Raw genomic sequence first — 7803 nt, 5'->3', positions numbered from 1 at the left:
ATAGCTATAGTTCTAGACACTCTTTAGCATGATGTACTTCTTGGTAGATAAGCATTTGGAAATAGTAGTTATGATTTGTACTAACTTTGGAATGAAACTAATGGCCTTACAGGCTAAGTTAAGCCAACTTTCCAAAAATATTTTCTAAGATTTTGTCATTGACCGAGAAGTGACACGTACTTCTCAGTTCGAAGAAGTGCCAGAGCATAGCGATTGATTGTAAAAATAATAATTTTATTTTCAAAAGGCATAGTGACCGAGAAGTGAAGCGTACACTTTGGGTGTCTAAACTGATAAAAATAATAATGTTATTTTCAATGGTAAAAATAATATTTAATATGATACATCGTGATTGATTGTCTATTGAAGTTTTAGTGTGTGTGTGTGTGAACATAAAAAGTATATGAGTATTATATTTTTGAAATTTACAGAACTTATTGTAAAACTTGATAGGATTAGAGGAAAAGTTTGTATGTTTAGACAGAAGGAACAAATTTGTATAGAAAGTTTAAAATTTTAAGGTTTGATTGTGGATTTTAACTATTTATATTTGTAAAATAAAAAATGTATAGAAACTCTAATTTGATAGTCTTACAAAAACACCAAATAAATATATAAAATAACAACACCAACCGTTAATAGATCATAACATGTTACAATTAAAATACACATACCAAAATTGCTTTACGTAAAAAAACAAAAACCAAGCTATAAAAATATGGTAAAAGTTTGCCTCAATTCTAGTTGACAGTCCAAATAAGAGATATTTGGCCTGAAAACTGGTCAACCTATTTGTGACCCAACGCACAAGCCGAACACATAAAATGCACACAGAAAAACTTCATAACACAACGCAAACTTCTGTTCATTAATTTTTAAATTGAATAACGGAATCAACATGCAACAAAAATCACAACCATACCGCTGATTGATCATACCCGTCATAACAAAGATTTTAAGCCAAACGCACACACGGGAAAACAAATTGCACACACAGCATAATAAAGAATTGAAGAGAAATGCACACACGAGAAAACAAATTGCACACACCCGATACAATACCATAATTAAGTAGTGCACAAGCCCATAAAATCTGCTAATTAATTATTACACCCTAATTAAAACACTACCAAAAAGACAACAACACTCCCACATGCAAATAAATCAGACGCACAAGGCATTATATTCAGCCAAATCTAATCCATCTAAAAACCCAAATAAACGCACCAGATCAAGCCTCACCACCTCGCCTGACAAAGGTAACCTCACCGGATCCAAAATATATATATATATATATATATATATATATATATATATATATATATATATATATATATACACACACACATTAATTTTTTACAATTAAGATGTAAATTTTTAATTTTTAAAATTAAAAATTACACTAATTTAAGATTTGAGTTAATACCCAAAATCGCCCCCGACTATAGTGGTTTTTCTCAATTTCGTCCTAAACGACTTTGGTGACCTAATATCGTCCCAGACTTTTGTGTTTCGCTCAATTTAGTCCTCCATTTGTTATTTCATCAAATTGGTGTTAAATAAAGGGACAATTCAGTAATGTCAATATTGATCTCTTTTACTTTCAACATGTGAAGTGCGAAATTCCTCTTTCTTGTACGAATTACACCCAGAATTACTCCCGGACAAGCAAATCAAATTTTATATTCGCATTTTTAAGAGTAATTCGTAAAAAAAAAAAAAAAAAAAAAAAAAAACGGATTTCGCAGTTCACATGTCTATGAGTAAAGAGATGCCAATATTAAAATTACTGAATTGTCTATTTATTTAACAACAAATGGACAAAATAACAAATGAGGGACTAAATTGAGCAAAACCACAAAAGTCTGGGACTAAATTGAGCGAAACACAAAAGTCTGGGACGATATTAGGTCACCAAAGTCATTTAGGACGAAATTGAGAAAAACCACTATAGTCGAGAACAATTTTGAGTATTAACTCTTTAAGATTTTAACTAAAAATTAATCGCGAACAGGGATTCCCTGTCCCCGCCTAATTCCCAGCAGGGACGGGAATGGGGATTAATTTGAACTCCTCGTCGGGGATGGGGACAGGGAGTATACTCCCCGCCCACGCCCCATTGCCATCCCTAGTCCCGCCAATGCATTTACATTATTTTCGGATGCACGTTGCGAATGTGTATTGCACGGATATGCTGGTTGGTGGTGTTCTCTAAGAACGCCGCTAGCAGGTGATGTACACCAAAAAGGCTGAATCGTGAGAACAACAAAACTGACAGGTGTGAGAGATTAGGATTAAGTATTATGAATAAAGATTTAGTCGTTGAAGTAGCTCCATTGCGCAATGCACTGGAGTGCACACCGTTGCTCCCCCTATTTTTTATTTTAATTGGAGCCTATCCAAATTATTGGTGTAAAAGTGTCAAGGTTTATTGAAATAAAAGTCAAATATCAATGTCAAATAAACAAAAACTACATCACAGAAAGAATGCCAAATAATTGACATTTGACACCAATATTTTCACATCAATTAAAAGAAAAGTAATGGTCTGAGGGGGAAAAAAAAAAAAAAAAAAGAGGCAACAGCTTTTTAAGTTTTCTCCCAAAGGTATCAAATCTACTGCTAGAGTGATTTTAATAACAAGCATAATCTCTTTAATACAATATATGCAACCAATAAAGACACATAATACAAATAGATTCTTGGTACAAAAACATCTACCCACTCAAATGTCATCCACCCAGCATTTTACAGAGCATTGGTTCAGCTGATATCTTATCAAACCAGAAGGGGGAGCTAAAGATGTAAAATATGGAAAGACAAAAATAAAATAACTAAAGGCTGAACAGTGTGAACAGATCCAATGAGATTTACTCTAATGTATTAGGAGTACGAATGCAACTCGCTGCCCTGAAATTTAGTGCATCTAATGCATTAGGAGTAGGATTGCATCAAGTATAAGTGCGTACATTACCAGTCTTGATGTTGATACCCAACAGAATGCACAGCTAGCCAGTAATGTATAAAAATGAGAATTCTAATGCACTACTCACTAACACAAACAGTAAAAAAAAAAAAAAAAAAATGCAAATACAAACAGAGGACCAGAACTTAAAAGTAGATGCTAAATGTTTTGTTGAACTTATAGTGGTTATGCACCTAGTTTTGTACTCTGTAGTGCCCTACGTTTGGTGTACTGTGCAGTTGATGATTTTCTTTTTGATGACTAACAGCTGACACCTGACACTACATACGATGCACTACATGTAAAAGTTTTAATGATCCTAAGGGTGTTATTGAACACTACTACCATTAAAGTTGCTGGTTTTATTTTCCAAAATTTACTGTTGGTGACTAATTTAACAATTAAAGCTTTCAGGGTTTAATGCATTGCTGGAATGCACAAAAACATGTACCGGCCGAGTTTTTTACAGATACATACCGTAGCGGCCGTCGAGACAAACAGGCGAGTAGGCACCCCCCACCATCTCCTAGGTTGCTCCCTCGCATTGAGCACTGAACACCACGCATCAACTATTACTCTAGAAACATTCGTCCCCTCCTTCAAAGTCCGACCATCTGGCTTTGCGGGAGGCATGCTCAAATACAACTTCATTCCTACCAGATTTTTTACAGGAAAACATTGTCACATGGAGCTCGGTTTCCCCCTGTAGGTATAACACATGATATAAAGGTATGATTTTGATAAAAACAGTATCACCCGATAAGTATGACTTATGAGCCACGCCATTCCATATCACATGATAAGTATAAGATATATGAGCCATGTATTACCATCCACCAAAAGCACGTCAATGTGAGCACTTACTGCTCTATGGTAAAAAAAACAAACAAAAAACAAAAAAAAAAACAAAACAGAACATTCCGGTAGTGTCTATCAAAATACAAAAATTGTAAATCATACCACTAGGCCGAACAGCGCGTAGTGCACCCAGGATTGCATAATGTAATGCACTACAGACACTAACTAATCGGGGGTTATATACTGTAGAGCACAATGTTAATTCATGAAAGCTTTTTCCCGTAATGAACTTGTTTGTCTTGTATATACTGGGGCATAATATGACTACATGTGCAAAACAACCCAGTATGCTAACCACTGAGGATTAATAATCCACACCATGACCCAAAAAAAAAAAACCAGACATGGTACATTCCTGGGGATTAATAATCCAGCATTTACTGCTCTATGGAAAAAAAAAAAAAAAAGCGCAGTCCGGTAGTGTCAACCTGTATTACTACGAGTCCTACTACTTCCTGGCTGAATCAGGTTTTTGTTAAATTCTCTATCCGTGCCAAGATTCTTTTACATTCTGTATGTTTTATCCCTTCTGTACTCCAAAGCTTATCAGTTCATTTTGTAGCCTTATATAGGAATCAGGAAATGAGTTATGTTACCTTGCCACATTGATTAAATTTTATGTAGTTCCAATTTTAGTATCGTTTAAGCATGTGAATTTAAGGCCAAACTTTTATCAGGCACTGTGGTCTAGATAACTGTCTTGTTTGTGAATGCTTCAAGTAAATAGGTATCCAAATTCAGATACTACTGTCATCTCTATTAGACATGATCTACAGAAAAGAAAACAACCACAAATTGCAGATTTTCCTAAAATGTGATTCCTAACAGCAACGACACTGTCACATACAACCAAAAACCCAATTTTCAAAATCATAATGATGAATGCATAAGCATAAAAACCATAGAACCCGGCACAAACCTCGCATACCCCACTGATTCGCGATCCGCCGCCGAGCAGAAACCCTCGATGCAATCCCGCAACCCTCGTGATGCCTCCGCGACTCTGTGCGAAGCACCCAACGGCGGAGTCGTCGGCGAGAACGATCTGCCGGACCTACCCCTCTTCTAACAGCGACTGCCACCTGACCGAGCCATTGACAAGCGCACCTCCTCCCCGGCGAGAACGACAGCTAGACAGTGAAGAGCGGACACCAAAGGGCGGAAAAGAAACACACAAATCCCGCACAACAAAATTGCCTTGGAAAATTACAGAAAAACCCTCACTCAATCTCCCCACACACAATTTCACAAATGAACGGTGTGCGCGGGTGCACCAGGACACCGTACACACTAATTTGGTGCCACTGATCAGCCCAATCGCACTGGCCACCACTGATCAGCCCAATCACACGGCCAGCAATCATTATTGTGTGGACCATGGTTCATACAAGTTGTGTGGACTATTTTTTATTTACTGTAAAATAATGTACATTCAGTATAAAAATAATGTACATTCAGTACAAAAATAATGTACATTGTATACAGGGGATGTACATTATTTTTGTTCTGAGTGTACATTATATTACATAATGTACATTCAGTACAAAAATAATGTACATTTAGTATATTAAAAATGTACTTTTTATTATGGTGCACATAACATTGTGTGGACCATGGTCCATACAATAATTTGCCCACGGCCAGAAAGAGGGCAAATTATGCTCTGGACCCGTGTCCACATTGAATTGTGGACACGGGCCCAAAACGACGTCGTTTTTTAAAAAAAACGCGTCATTTAGTTAAAAAAAAAAAAAAATTTCGCGCGTGTTTTGCCGTTAACGGCGTTATTTTTTTTTTGATTATGAATGTACAGTTATGCCGTTATGAATGTACAGTTATGCAATTATGAAATTATGAACACAGAGCTCTAACATTATGAACTTACAATTATGAACATATATAGTGATAAAATTATGACCATGGAGCTTTAAAATTGTGAATATAGAGCTTCGAAGATTATGAATGTACAGTTATAGAGTTATGAATCTACAGTTATGAGATTATGAATCTACAGTTATGGAATTATGAATGTACAGTTATTGATCGAATTATGAACAAAGAGCTCTAACATTATGAACTTACAATTGTGAACATATAGTGATAAAATTATGAACATAGAGCTCTAAAATTGTGAACATAGAGCTTCGAAAATTATGAATGTACAATTATGGAGTTATGAATGTACAATTATGACGTTATGAATGTACAGTTATAGAGTTATGAATGTACAGTTATAGAGTTATGAACGTACAGTTATGGAGTTATGAATGTATAGTTATTAACATATAGTAATAAAATTATGAACATATACTTCTATAACAAAGTGATCTGAAATTTAAAAAAATAAATAAATAAAAAAAAAAAGGAGATAACAGTGCCTAACGGCACTGTTACCCGTGTCCAGCAAGCATGCTGGACACGGGTCGAAGGCATAACGATTGCAGAAAGAGTTCACACGTGCACACATTAACTCGGCAAATTATGCCCTGGACCCGTGTCCACATTGAATTGTGGACACGGGCCCAAAACGACGTCGTTTTTTAAAAAAAACGCGTCATTTAGTTAAAAAAAAAAAATTCGCGCGCGTTTTGCCGTTAACGGCGTTATTTTTTTTTTTGATTATGAATGTATAGTTATGCCGTTTTGAATGTACAGTTATGCCGTTATGAATATACAGTTATACAATTATGAAATTATGAACACCGAGCTCTAACATTATGAACTTACAATTATGAACATATATAGTGATAAAATTATGACCATGGAGCTTTAAAATTGTGAATATAGAGCTTCGAAGATTATGAATGTACAGTTATGGAGTTATGAATGTACAGTTATAGAGTTATGAATCTACAGTTATGGAGTTATGAATCTACAGTTATGAGATTATGAATCTACAGTATGGAATTATGAATGTACAGTTATTGATCGAATTATGAACAAAGAGCTCTAACATTATGAACTTACAATTATGAACATATAGTGATAAAATTATGAACATAGAGCTCTAAAATTGTGAACATAGAGCTTCGAAAATTATGAATGTACAATTATGGAGTTATGAATATACAGTTATGGAGTTATGAATGTACAGTTATGAAGTTATGAATGTACAGTTATAGAGTTATGAACGTACAGTTATGGAGTTATGAATGTATAGTTATTAACATATAGTAATAAAATTATGAACATATACTATTACAATGAAGCGGTCTGAAATTAAAAAAAAAAATTAAAAAAAAAAAAAAAAAAAAAAAGGAGATAACAGTGCCTAACGGCACTGTTACCCGTGTCCAGCAAGCATGCTGGACACGAGTCCAACGCATAACGATTGCATTAACTCAGGTTTGCGTCAGAACTTTTTCCTATATATATATATACTAGTAATTGACCCGTGCGATGCACGGTATGTAAATTAAAAAGTATTAATTGTGTGGTTGTTATATTATAAATTGTGTGAAATAATGTTGTTATAATTTATAACATATAAATGAAATATGTGTGGAAATTCTACAAAAATAATATATAATTGGTATATTACAAATAGTTGCAATTAATGTTATGGTATTAAAAAAAGAAAATTTATCAAAATTACAAATTATTGAAAACATCATGATATACAACATTAGTAATGTATCTAATTATATGATTTCAATAAATATTAGAACGAACTTAATTTTGTATACAATATAACTTATAAAATATAATGTTATAAGGATTTTAAGTATATAGAAACCACGCCACCTCTGCTCTCATTCTTCTGCATTTCTACTTGCAAGCAAGTTGACTTTTCACTTTTTCAGACACATTTATGGGTCGGAGAAGTGCTATTCGAAGCTCTGTCGCGCAAGAAATTGATATTCCATTTCTTCGATTTTGAACACCGATCGTTGTTCATATAGGTTTAAGGAGAAATTTCTGGGCGATTCAAGGTGTTTCAAAATAGTTTCGATTATGGGATTCATCTTTCAACTCCATTT

General features: G+C 34.3%; 1 long non-coding RNA gene across 1 annotated transcript; it reads right to left on the bottom strand.

The window, feature by feature from the left end:
- Nucleotides 1–2606: 2606 nt before the first annotated feature.
- On the bottom strand, nucleotides 2607–4988 carry LOC109188570. Its single transcript, XR_002055440.1, has 3 exons — nucleotides 4743–4988; nucleotides 3443–3668; nucleotides 2607–2910 (listed from the first exon to the last, which is right to left on the bottom strand). It is a non-coding gene; the product is annotated as an uncharacterized LOC109188570 (long non-coding RNA).
- Between the last annotated feature and the right edge of the window lie 2815 nt (nucleotides 4989–7803).

This window comes from Ipomoea nil, unplaced genomic scaffold (genome assembly GCF_001879475.1).
Source record: "Ipomoea nil cultivar Tokyo-kokei standard unplaced genomic scaffold, Asagao_1.1 scaffold1436, whole genome shotgun sequence".
NCBI lineage: Eukaryota > Viridiplantae > Streptophyta > Magnoliopsida > Solanales > Convolvulaceae > Ipomoea > Ipomoea nil.
This window is presented reverse-complemented; position numbering and strand designations above follow the sequence as displayed.